The 13,424-nt window shown below is 43.7% G+C and overlaps 1 protein-coding gene across 4 annotated transcripts in view; it reads left to right on the top strand.

The window, feature by feature from the left end:
* dab1a (DAB adaptor protein 1a) overlaps positions 1 to 13,424 on the top strand; it is a 69,912-nt gene that overhangs the window by 9,329 nt on the left and 47,159 nt on the right. For 3 of the 4 annotated variants that reach the window (XM_070831993.1, XM_070831995.1, XM_070831991.1), the window contains exon 1: positions 11,632 to 11,820. The exons of the other annotated variant lie outside the window; for it this stretch is intronic. The gene's annotated coding sequence lies outside the window, so the exon portion shown is untranslated. Of the gene's footprint in view, positions 1 to 11,631; positions 11,821 to 13,424 lie in introns of those variants that run through there. 4 annotated transcript variants of the gene reach the window in all.

Genomic DNA, 13,424 nt, shown 5'->3' with positions numbered 1-13,424 from the left:
TAGGCGGCCTTCAATTAGCAGGAAATGTCTTCAGATAACGACTCCTCTCTATCCATAGCAGTCTTAGGGCTGATTAGTATGATAAGTACTTTTTGGGAACGAGGGTGTTAAAAGACCACCCATTCAACCATGGGCCTATACTCATGCTATTTGTGTGTGTGTGTGTGTGTGTGTGTGTGTGTGTATGCTTGCATGCTCACATAAAGCTGGCTTAATGGAATAGGCAAGATCTAAGAGCTGCAAGATTAAATGACTGTGAACTGATTTGATGGTTTCAATCACACACACCCTTAATAGCCATGGCTGGAGCTGGCAGAAGTATTTGTCAGGGGCTTATTTTTAAGTTGATAATATGATGTGGATGACTGGACCACCATATTTGGTGCATGTTTATGTGTACATGCGTGTGGTTTCAAATGGCACACATGCCTTTTTTTCCCTGCAGTTTGTGGCTTCACATTGCTTCAGTCTTATGTAGCAGCTGCACTGTAAAAGAGATACTTCTAAAGTGAGGAGAGACTGTTCATCCTTTATGTTCCCCTCCCATATTTTCCCTTGCGATTTAATGAACGCAAGTGGGCAGACCAGGCATAGAAGGACTCTTCTTTCCTGTGTGGAGTGTGTCTGTAAGGAGTGTGCGCTTCAAGCAACTTTTTCGCGCCATATAGCAGCAAAGTGCCACAGCAGCCGTTCTGAATATCCTATGTCCTTCTGGGCACAAGAAAGAGGAAATGAAAAGTGAGGTCAGAAGAAAAAGGTACTATTTGAGGCATGTGTTTAAAATGGAGCCATCCAGAGAGGGAAAGAAGTGAATGACATGAGGGTGAATAAAGACGGAGCAGCAGGGAAGTGGGAGACAGAGAGAAGCGAGGTGAGAAATGATTGTGATTGCCTCAGTGTGCCTCAGTGAGTTCTCCTGTTATTAGTCATACTACCTGCTGCTGTGATCTGGCCAGCTCACCTCACCCAGCCCTCGCCTGCATCCTGACACCTGGCGCGTGCATGTGTCCTCATGCGTTTGTGTGGATGTCTAATGGGTTTCAGAGCTGGCGATGAGTCCACTGTCTCACCTTTCCCGCTCTCTCTCTGCCCCCTCTCTGGAGAGTCTCGGCTCGCCTGGAGAAAACAGACTCTTACCTTGGCCTTTGCTGTAAATCGCCCCTCAAATGAGTTCTTACTGTGATCCCCTCACGCCGCCTTGGACCAGAGCTCTCTTGAGAGAACAACTTAATGATCCCAAGTCTGATAAACGGAGGCCCGAGGAATGAATGGAAATGTGTGCTGAGGGGAATATTTGAAACCCATATTGTCTATCAGGTGGCCTTCCCTGAGAGCGGACCTTTTCAACAGAGTGGATTGACCTCTGCAATTTATTACCTACACTACTGACATCCATCACTTCTCAGCCTTCAGGGACACGCACACAATAATACTATCAAAGCAGCCCTGTCCAACTGGCCATATGACTTTCTGCCCGCTGCTGTGGCTGTCTGTGTTGTTAATGAAATGACTAACTGGGGGCTGCTGTGGCTTCCTCCATGTTTTTCTGTATGACAATCTGCCTCCTACTGTGACTATAGGTGTGTGATTCAGTATATATGTTTGTGTTACTGGTGCACTGGCTGGATGTATGGATGTAAGAGTGGTAATATGATACAGTCATCCCTCATTACCCCCATGGCCTGATCTTTTTTCCATCTCATCTCTGAGTGTCATAAGCCTCTTTTAAACATGCACTTCATCACGTAAATGTGGTTTTACGTGTCCGTCTCATGTCTGAATAATCCCTCAAGTGACTTCTCCATAAAAATCGCACCAGTAATCTAACTCGGTTTTACCAAGTAACATCTGTAACACCCCCAACATGGCTGCACTCTGAATTGAATATTGTGGCTGTAACATAAAAGCCGCAGCAGCACAAGGTTAATAAACCAAGAAACACTGTCAATAGAGTCAATTTCAAGTTGAAGAGGAGATTTTCGTCATGTCAGATCACTCTGTTAAAAGGTGATTTTATCGATTATTTTCCCCAATGCAGTGCATAGAAAAAGATGAAGATACTTTGTAAACCAATAATCATCTGACAATCCGTCTCACTTACATTATGAATAGTAAACACACATATTTACATACAACATGTGAGGAAGTAGGAGATAAATCACAGTCAGAGCCTGTTGGCCGCTGTCCTATCTAATACATGGTGAAATTGATGAGAAAATGTATTAGAGGACCTTTATAAGAGAACTAGGGGCTAATGCTCACCACGAACTTTAATTAAAGCTTCAACCGCAAAATAATTTTAAAATCCATCAGTGGTGCAGCCTCAAGCTTTATTTTGATATGAAGGTGTCCCTGCTCAAAAGTACGGGGCATGCATCGCAGCTCTATACAAAATAATTCTTCTTGTGGAATGGACTGAATTTATATTACACTTTTATCTTAAGTCCTTTACAGACTCATATATAGACTCTAAGTGTGATGGTAGCATCTTGCTCAAGGACTCTTCAGCATCTGGAAGAGAAGGTCCAGGGGTTGAACCACCAACCCTGCGATGTACCTGAGGCACAACCAGCACATTTATATTTTAATTCATTCATTACGAACCATTTCCATAATGGAGACTTGAGTTTAAAAGCCTAGAAGCCATTACTTTAATAGATAGATGGGCCCAGCAGTGTTACAGTCAGAAAAAGACTCTTGAGCGAGGCATGGCTGTAAGTGATGTGTGTGTCGTAAGGTGTGTGTAGCCAGCCTGTGGAGTGTGTTGTGGCGGGCTGGGGGAGTTCTCGGGGGGTTTAGCTGTAAATGAAGACAACAGCAGAGATGGGAGGGATGGAGGATAGGAGGAACACTTCCAGATGTTGCAGAGCGTTTAATCACTCACCTGTGAGACTAATGAGTTAAGGTGGCGAACCACACACACACAGACGCACGCACGCGCACACACACATATATGCTCACACATACATGCACACTCATTGACTGGTGGGACTAATTACCCAAATTCCTCCACGTGAACACACCACCACAGCACGCCTGGTACAAACGTATACAAACACATACAAATACACGACAGCTTGCTGCTGCCTCTCCAACTCATTACACCGCTCATCTCCTGCTCCTCTCCTCATCCTGTCGCCATCTGAGGGAGACACAGAGGAAAAGGAAAAGAAACAGAGAACTGAGTGGTAGCTAGTAGGTCAGGAGGCAGATAGGCAGAGGCAGCTATTCTCCGTGCAGGCTGTGGCTGCAGGCAGCGCTACAGGTAACAAACACATCAGTCACATACACAGCGCACCTGTTACTGTACAGATGGCAAGCCCTGGGAGAGAGGCAGGTAGAGCAATGAAGAAAGATGAGCAATCAGACAGAGAGAGAAACACAGAGGAGACAAGACAAAGGGATGGGAGGAATGATATTTTTCATGGGGAGATTGTTAAAGGAGATCGAGGAAGGGAAGATTGGGGGGGTGGTGGTGAAGGGGGTCAGGGGGGCTGCACCTGTTTGTGTAGCGCCATGGTAACAAGGGAGTAGGGCTGAGGGGAAGATGGAGGGAAGTAAGGGAGGGATTTCCTCACCTGTGTCCCCCGCCTGCAGCAGATAGTCCTGTGTAATCTAGTGAGTCTCTCTCTAGGCTCTCTGTATATCATTATACACACACACACGCACATCTTTTTTATCTCTCATTTTCTCTTTTTATCTTTTTTTTTGTTCAACCTCACACAAGAAATAACCCTCCTCATTACCTGTATCCTCATCAAAGACACTCACATTCTTTAAAGCTCTCTCAGCTCTTGAAATATACCATTATGATTTTGTCCTCTATAATCACAGAATAGAAAGTTTTAGTGTGTGTGTGTGCGTGTGTGTGTGTGTGTGTGCATTTAAATGTGTGTGCATGTGGTTGTGCCCCCAGCTACATATCTTAATCTCCTGCCTATTAGCATATTCAGAGTTCTCCGTTAGCTGGTGGAGGCATATAGGCTAATTTCACAGCCCCTCTGGCCTTCATCTTGCTCCAGGAAGTGAAGAGGATGATGTGTCCTGGGAATAAGATGAGAAGAAAAAAGAAGTGCTCCAGCCTTTTCTGTCACAGTCGCCCTCTCAGCAGATATTGCTGAATTTTGAATGAGCCAAAGGTAGTCTGGAAAATACAGATTTTGCATCAAAAGATGAATTTAGCAAAGGTAAAACCATGGATTGTGCCGCCATCTCATTTTAGCTCCTATTTTGGGAAATATGTCAACACGATTCTTGAGCCATTTTTAATTAGAGAGCAGGTACAGTCTAAAAAAAAAAAAAGGGTTTCCATGTGGAGCAAATAAATTGACCCATATCAGCTCATTTAACAGGTTTTGGGGCCCTTTAATTGTTATTTAAAGCAACATAATCAAGTGGTTTTATTACATTAACATTTATAGTACTTTGAAGAGCTGTTTAATAATGCTTGAAATTCTCGAAATATGCAGTATTAAAAATAACGTTTGATTTTCCTGTTTTTATTTCAACAAACCAAGGGGATCCTTGAGCAATTATCGTTCTTTTTTAAAGCACTTCTCCAACATTTCTTCTTCTATGAATCCTTTTTTTTGCCTTGAATGGTGACCAAAATTCTCCCATGTTCAACCACATAATATCCATGAGACATGAGACATGAAAAGGCCAAATTTAGCACTGGTACTATGTTGCTAGTGTAGTGTGTTGCAAGAGTCTCTAGCAAAAATGCTTAATATGTGAATACTTCCCCTTGATGTTTCTGTTGTAACATGTATTCACGTCTGTCTCACAGAAAGGAATTTTAGAATTATCCATTGAGCCATCTCTGAAAGTAAAACACAATCTCTAGAAGTGCAGACTTGTGTCTTACTCCAGAGAAGCTAAGAGGTCAAGTCAAACAAGGAGCATCCACTGGCCTTTAAAATTAATCCACACAAGATGCAATGAGCTTCTCTGTGTGTTTGGCAGTGGGCAGTGTTGTGCGTACTGTGTGTGTGTGTGTGTGTGTGTGTGTGTGTGTGAGCAGAGGGAGGAGGGCTGGGGGAATCAGATTGCCTATTCCAGTCACATAGATAGTCTTTCACTCCTCAGCCTGTGACAGCACATTTCCTTCCCTCTTCATGCTGGTTGCCTTTTCTCTACCAGCTCCCTCTCCCTTTCCTCTCCTCCTCCTCCCCTCTTGCTCTCAAATGTGAATTCAAATTAGCTTTATTGGCATGAGAGGGCTTTGTATGTAGCATAACTTACAGTGCACTAAAGAAGGCAAGATTCTTGTTTTTCTTTCCAGCTGCCTCTTTCACTTTTCCCACAACTATCCTCCTCTCCTCTGGCTCTTTCTCTTCCTATATCCCTGTCCTCTTTTTTGTTTTCCACACACCTCTCCCCAACTCCCCCGACCCTCTCTCTTTGTGCTGGTGTATGTATTGGTATCATTAGCAGCTGCACTATGATGGATGGCACAGAGAGGCTGGGCGCTGACGGGGTGGGACACTGCTTTAGCACACCATCATTACCTGCACCACATACACATACATACAGATACACACACACACACATCCACATTTGTGTGTGTGTGTACCTGCGTATCCACACCAAAGTGTATTTACAACTAATGCATGTGTGGAACAAATGACGTCATTCAGATGCCTGCTTACAGATGGAAAAACGACTATTGAATTTTAACATCCCCCCTTCTACCTCTCTCTCTTTCCCTCTCTCTCAGATACACACATACAAACACACACACACTCAAAAATGCACACAGTCTTTTCTGAGTTTTGCGAGGTTTGTATTGACTTGGAGCCCCACAGGGAAGTGAATGCCAATAGCCCCTCTACTCTCTGTGAGAGACCAGAAGTCCAATAGACCATGGGGTGCTAAAAGGGTCTATTTCAAGAGCTGGCAGAAAGTTTCACCTCCAGGAACTTTCACAGACTCCATATACAGCATGAGATTTTTGCACATTGCCACGATGTGTGTGAGTGTTTGTGTGTGTGTGTGTTTGTGTGTGTGTGTGTGTGTGTGTGTGTGTGTGTGTGTGTGTGTATGTGTGTGTGTTTGGCTAGAAATGTTTGCGCAGAGTTCAAAGAGTTTGGAATTCACAAATGGAAGTTATGCAAATCGTGTCCTGAGTCTGACAATCCCATGGTGATTCACTCTGAGTCTGTTGATGACATCAGAGGGTGCAGTCTTTATCTACGTTTGATGTGTGTGTGCAAGTGTATCTTTCTGAGAAATAGATGGATGGACAGTCTAGAAGTACAACAAACAAACAAACAAAGTTTAGTGTGAGAAACTGTTGAATATGCAGCTTACTGTGCCGCACATTAGTTCAATGGTTATTCCCCTGTGTGTGTGTGTGTGTGTGTGTGTGTGTGTGTATGTGTGTGTGAAGTGGTGTAGGGGCTGATCATGTTGTCAGAGTCCATAAGAAACAACAGGGCCTTATTAAACACGGACACTCAGTAAAGATTGATTTTGTTTGGCTGTCTGTGGTTTAACTGGGGGAGCAGGCGACTGTGACAGTGTGCGTGGGCGATTAGACACACGGGCAGGAACTGTGACTGACTGATGGCCGCTAGTGGCAGGAGGCTGCACGGGGAGGGCTGAGGATAAGATGTACTTGTATTCCCTTGGGGATTTTTCCCAAGGGTTGAACCGGGTAGATTGAACCTAGACGTTCCCTCTGCTCTCCGACTGGGCTCAGAGGACGGAGGTGGAGAATCTGTACCTCCCCCTGCAGTGCCTGCAGACTGACGGACAGAGTTTAAAGCCTTCGATGAAGCTCACCAGCGGGCTGCTCAGGCAGGGCTCGCCAGCGGCTTGCAAGTTAAGAATTTTGGGGCTGTTAATGTTGAAGGTTTAGCCTAAAGCATCCTTAGCTTCTTTTAGTCACTGCCGACTCCTTTCCCCCGCCATCCAGTCCTTCCCCTTCTCTATTTCCTGTGTTTCTTTTCCTACTTTAAAGCATATGCAGAGACTAAGCAGAATAGCGGATTTTACACCTAGAAGACCTTAAACATTCCCATCAGCTGTTCCAAACAAGCACCACATGCTTATAGGGAAATAAATAAATATGTGTGTGTGTGTGTGTGTGGGAGTGGGCTAGGTATACACTGATCAAACATTTTTTCTCCTGATGCCTATTCTGTTGCTGCATCTCAGGGTATCTACTGATACTGATTGCAGATCCGATAGCAGTAATCTCTTTTTCTCATTTTCGTGTAAGGTTACATGAGGCCAGATTGCTCTGGCACTATAAGCTGTGTCGGGGCCCACCATGAGTGTAGGAGGTAGAGGAAACTCCGAATTACAGTGACTGTGATGAATAAACTGCATTCACTGTGGAAAAGGTGTGAATCCACCAAGTGGTGTGGGCCTTTCTGGGTGGAGTTTGCATGGTGTCCCCAACTTGGTTTCGTACCACTGATTCCCACTGATGGCTTAAGGTGGATGGTCAAAAAGTTGACCAATCACAGCTTTATAGGCAGGACTATGAAAAGGAATGTCACAAGTGTAGAGAGAGATTGATGGAGTTGTACATGTTGTAAGTCAAATGATAGAAATAACTTTTATATCTGCATATATCCGTGAAAAATGTTAAGGTAGCTGCCATGTCAACCGCTACAGCAACTTCCATGTTGAATAAAATGCATCACTCACTACTGATTGGTTATGATTTAGCAAAACAAAAAGTAACTCTGTCTACCAACAGCTTGTGTGCTTTGGTTTTCTTTGATTGCTCCAGTTTCCTCTAACAGTCCACAGAATGAGAAAACTCCAAATGAAAGTGTGAATGGTTGTTCTTATTTGTTGCTATTCCAGTGAGTTAATCCAAGGCGTACCCCTCCTTTCACCCTGTGTGAACAGTGATGGGCACCAGCTCCCTGCGACACTGCACAGGATAAGTGGGTATTAGATGATGGATGGATTACTGGATTAATTTCATTGTCCATATGTGTTTGCAAACACATGCGTGTTTATATATCTGGGGTGGCTCCTGGATTATGTAATGTTTACTCCTGTACTGTCTGGATGTTCTTTTTTGTGTTTGTGTCAGTACAAAATGATGTAGACACACGGGGAGGTAACACTCTTCTGTCCTTTTCTGTATCTTTACTTCCCTCTCATCCATCCATCTTTCTCTGTGTGTCTGTCTTTATAGGCACAGTTTGAAATTGGTACATCTGTGTGTGCGCACTTTGCCTGTGTGTGTGTGCACGTGTGTTTTTGTGCAACAGCATCGTGCGACACCATGATTAATTGTTTTGAATAATTGATGATTGCATCCCTCATTAAGTCTCGGTCTTCTGCACGGGCAGGCTCCAGCTCTATTTTTATGCACCAGAATCCTCCTCTCTCCTCTTCCACTCCACAGATGTAGCGAATCCATCACTCACTTTAGGCTCTGCTGATGGGGGTCCAGAGGGGCTGTGGGGGATCTAAATCATGTTGAGTGGACATTTTTAACAGGGCAGCCGCACGATGGACTGTAGCTCAGTGATGATGGTTTTCTGGAGCAAAGAGCGACCCCTGGCTTTAGAGCTGCTGGGGACACACTGGTTGAAACAGGACAAATTGTAACTGTAAAACATGTCCTTGTGTGGCTGTGAGAGTGAGCTTGGGTACTTTCCACAATTACCACTTCAAAATCTCCAATCCTTTTCTTTTTGTCTGCTGTCATACCCTGTATGCAATTTGTTTATTTATTCACCCACCACTGGTGCATAAAATTAAATAAGTAAGGATGCCATGAAAATAAACAGAAATGGTATTTTCTCTCAGGGTCAGAGAGAAATTAGTGACAGCGACTTTCTTACCCATTCTTGACTACGGGGATGTGCTTTATTTGAATGCATCTTCCAAATGTCTCCAGTCATTGGACAGTGTTTTCCATTCAGCACTGAGGTTTGTCACTGGCTGCAGTCATCTCACCCACCATTGTGACTTATATATGAAATCAAACTTGCCTTCTCTGAGTGCTCACAGATATACACATTGGCTGACCCTGATTTATAAGGCTCTCTTAGGCTTGATCCCTCCTTATTTGTGCACTTTATTGCAGAAAACAAGCAGTCGCTATGCTTTGCGTTCATGCAGTACACTTGTTTTATCTGTTCATCGGATAAGGACTGATTTCGGAAAAAGAGGTTTCAGCTTTGCTGCCCCCGTTGCGTGGAATACTCTACAGACTGATCTGAAACTCTCTAAAGTTATCCCACTTGGAGCCTTCCGCTCTATTCTGAGGGACAGACAGCGTGAGTCCATTGAACAGTGCTTGTGTTTTAAATCTTGAAATATTGTTTTGCTGTTGTGTTAAAGCTCCTGCACTTTCTTATTGAAAACATTATTGCACCTTTAAAATTGTATGTTTTAAACTGTACTGTCATTTCTATGTAACTGTCCTTATGACGTGCTGCTGACCTCTTGGCCAGGTCACCCTTGTGAAAGAGATCTTGATCTCAATGGGTTTTTATCTGGTTAAATAAAGGTTAAATAAATAAATAAAACATTTATATCTGAGGGGTCAGGGGATGGGTGGTCAGTAGGTCTGGTGTCTGTTTGTTTTGTACTTGGTTCATCTTAAAAAACCAATACCATGCTGCTGACATTTGCCAGCATCTGCTCACTACAAGAAACCATACAACACTGAACCATTGTTAGAGAGGAGGGAGCTCCAGAACCTCTCCCACATGTTGCTAATTGTTGGGAATGTGGAATAACATGCAGCAGCAGCAAATCTGGATGTGTGAGGACTATATGAACTGTAACACCTGCAGAGGTGACTAGGTGAAAGGCTGGAGTAGAACTCTGTAAAAACACAAATTGCCAAATTATCAGTTGCACCCTTTAATGCAACGCTCAAACAAATGTGTTTTACATGTGTTAATGGAAAGATTAGAATGAAGTGGATTGATGTGGTAGAATAGTGGAGTGGGGTTGAAGGAGGTAGCGAGGAGATCAGACTGACAGACAGACAGAAAGGTGGAAGCAGAGTGTGGGTTTGTTAATAAAGGCATATCCACAGTCTGTCAGCAGAGCTGCAGCTTCCACTCTGCATGAAAAAGACAGCCTTACACACATTCTTGAGCACGACCAATTTACATTTTAGCACATTAACAAGGCAGAGGAGACACACACACACACACGCACACAGGGGAGGTGCAGGGAGAATGAGATTCGTTTTCATCTATTTCCCCTTAAAACACGAGAAAGGAGGAATTCCCCAAAGAGAGTGCAGCGCTTTGATATCTACAGCCCCGTGTCTGTAAATAGGTTAGGTGAAGACGATGCAAGGCGCGTGTATTTGTATGCGTGTGTGCATGTTTTTGTGTTAATTTGCAATTTGCACATGCATGTGAATCTGTCGTCTTGTGGGGTATCCTATTTCTGGCAGGGGATTGTGGGTGGGAAAGTGTGTGTATGTGTGTATGTTTACCTTTTCGTGTTGAGGCCTCTGCTGAATGTTGCTTCTAGTCATTCAGACAGGCAGGGAGCCATGTGGAGTACCTAGAGCAGCTCCCTGTTTCCATGTTTCCCTCCTGCAGTGTGCTGTTGTGCTGGCTGGTGGCCTGGCTGACTGCCTGCTGAACGAGCTGCACTGCTCCTCTTATAGGCCTCCAGGTCTGCTGCAGTAGCTGGTGCTTTGTCCACCAGACAGCCGCTGTAACAGTTTTGAGGCGTTTTTTCTACTGTGCAGTATGAGGCTTGGATGTTATAAAGTTATTTTTTTTTTCTTGCTTCAACCCCAAGAGGAATTGTGATGTGGTTGTGTAATGGCTATTTAGATCAGTGTCAAAGAGGCCACAAGCCTGGTATATCACGTCTTAGCTGTACTATAGTGAGCTGAGTGATCATATGCATTTTGACAGCAGCCTCTCAGCTGGTGATAACCGCACTGACCTACGGTGTTGCGACTGTGACGTTCTCCACACCATGCAAATGCATTTTGTGGTCACACAGGTGGCTTGAGAGCTTCTACATTTTTAAAGGTCTTGCTATGTTCAGTTTGCTACGAAGAGTTTGCTCCACTTCTTTGTTTTTATTCTTAGTTTCATCAGCCACAATGTTTTTTTAGCCACAGCGATTAGTTTCATTATCAATTAATCTGCTGATTTTTTTTCTGAATTAATCAGGTAGTTATTTGGTCTTGTTGACAATGATCCAGATCCAAGATAGCATCTTCAAATTGCTTCAAATTGTTCTCACATTTGGAAAGGTGAAAATTCCTAATTTACTCAGGTTGCGTTGTGAAAGTGGCCCATGTCAAGTATTAATATAAATAGATAATTATTTTTTGGTTATTGACCATTAACATGACTGTGCGTCGATTATGGACATTACTTGAAATTTCTATCTCTAATTGGAACTTGCATCATAAACTATCCTGGACAGTCTGTTGCAGCTTCAATGCATGTTAACATCACCATCTATCAATCATATTTTCTTCTATGCTAACCTCTTAATAAATGTCAGATTAAGATAAATTACACTGCACTTCATTTATTGTTGGCTGAGCACTGGACCAAGTGAATGATATGCAGTAGCTTCCTGGGCGTGACGGTGAACTTTAACCCACGGCTATAATATCTATTCTCTTGCGCACACACTCATAACTCATACATTTATGTCAACAGTCGATTAACTCATTCACCCATTGGTGCGTCTTGTCTCTAACCTCTATCAGTTGATCTTTCACCCTTTCTTCAGTATCTTTTTCCGTGACACCACGCTCAGTTTCATTCTTCTCCGTTCTTTGTCGCGTCCTGAGTTGGTCACACTAGCGGAGTTGAGTGTATTTTACGCACAGCAGATCGTAAACTGGTAGGTCTCAATATTTCATATCTTTAGTTTTATTTATTTGAGGTAAAAGGTTTTTTAAATTCCAGATAGAATGGTCTTTGATGGACATTTATGACTGTCCTTGGTCTACTTGTGCGCTCTATCGCTTGACATTTCAAAGTGCATTTAACCACCCAGGCACCTAAAACAAGGAGCATTTGATTGTGGCTGATTGTTGATGTAGTTAAAAGAAAGATTGGCCATTTACCATTCAGACATCTGAACCATGACAGAATGTAGCATTGGATAACCTTTAGTACACGCAGTCATGGTTATTCATCAACGAGTACAGCGAAGAGAAATGTGTTGCTGATAAGGCCGATGTTGTGGTGTCAGGAGACAAAGGTGGTGTTTGGTGAAGGCGCAGGGGGGAGAAGGAGAAGGAGAAGGCAGAAGGTGGACAGAGCACAGGTAGTGAGAAAGGTAGTGTAGAGGTGGTCTCTATGATTATTCATTATTGAGATGGCAGGAGAGCTGAATGAGTGGAGTAGCTAATCTAACTCTGAGCCTGATGGACAGAACGCAATTACTCTGAGAGTGGGAGGTGGGAAAGAGAGGGGAGTGTAGAGAGCCAGCACCCCCGCTCCCCTTCTCCTTTTCTCTTTCTTTCTTTCTTTTTTCTTTCCTGTCGCCTGGCAGACTTTACTGTAGCTGCAGATGATTTCTGGGCATTAAGCTCCTGTTGGCAGCATCTTGTTTATCGAGTCTCACACGCGTGCACGCACACACGCACACACACACACACACACACACACACACACACACACACACACACACACTCACACGTGTACAGGGTAGTGCACACACAAAGGCAGATCCTCACATCACCCACTCGCGCCTGTTGGCAGCGCCCCATTTACGGACGTCCAATTTACCGCTCGTTCCCTTCTCCTGCGTTCCTTCAGTCCGTGTCTCCTCTGGCTTCAGTTTGCTGTCTAAATCCAGACACACTAAGCCATGTTCACATCCTACTCTGCTGCTACTTTTAGCTCGCACACTGATTCCAGGTCAAACCGCCACTATAGTGTTCACGATGGCTTTTGATGGTGCTGCTCTCCCCTTCATGTTGTCTGTGTGTGTGTACGAGGCAGGGAATTTGTACAGCTAAAGCTAGACATGGACTGCTTTTTTTGAGAAATTAGCTTGTTCAAGCCTTCAGGGACTGTAGCTTAGACGTAGAGCTCTTCCACGACTCTCTCCGGAGAAACAACCATATGTCTGGAGCCTTGGAGAAGTCTGGATAGTGGTTCTGCAGCAGATTTTTCATTTTCAGCCGCAGAGTCTTGTATCTTGCTCATTTTCACCAGTGAACAAGTAGCTGTTTTTTTTTTTGCAATGGTTGGATGAGTTGGACCACTTCATCTAAGTGAGTAGTGCTCTCATAGGAGCAATTTAGCAGACAGAACATGAACTTTGAACCCATTTCACATTTTTTTCTTAATATATTTTGGATTATACACTCATCATAAAACCACAGAAACATGTCTTTGAATCTTGGGTTTTTGAGGTGTAGAGCAAAAGCAGTTATTTTCTGGGTTAAGTCACTGAGTTTGTTTCTAGACTGCTTTTTTCCTGTCCAAGTCGAG

This window comes from Pempheris klunzingeri, chromosome 6 (genome assembly GCF_042242105.1).
Source record: "Pempheris klunzingeri isolate RE-2024b chromosome 6, fPemKlu1.hap1, whole genome shotgun sequence".
In the NCBI taxonomy this organism is placed as follows: domain Eukaryota; kingdom Metazoa; phylum Chordata; class Actinopteri; order Acropomatiformes; family Pempheridae; genus Pempheris; species Pempheris klunzingeri.
The sequence above is the reverse complement of the archived record's forward strand: the minus strand, read 5'-3'. Positions and strand labels throughout refer to the sequence as shown.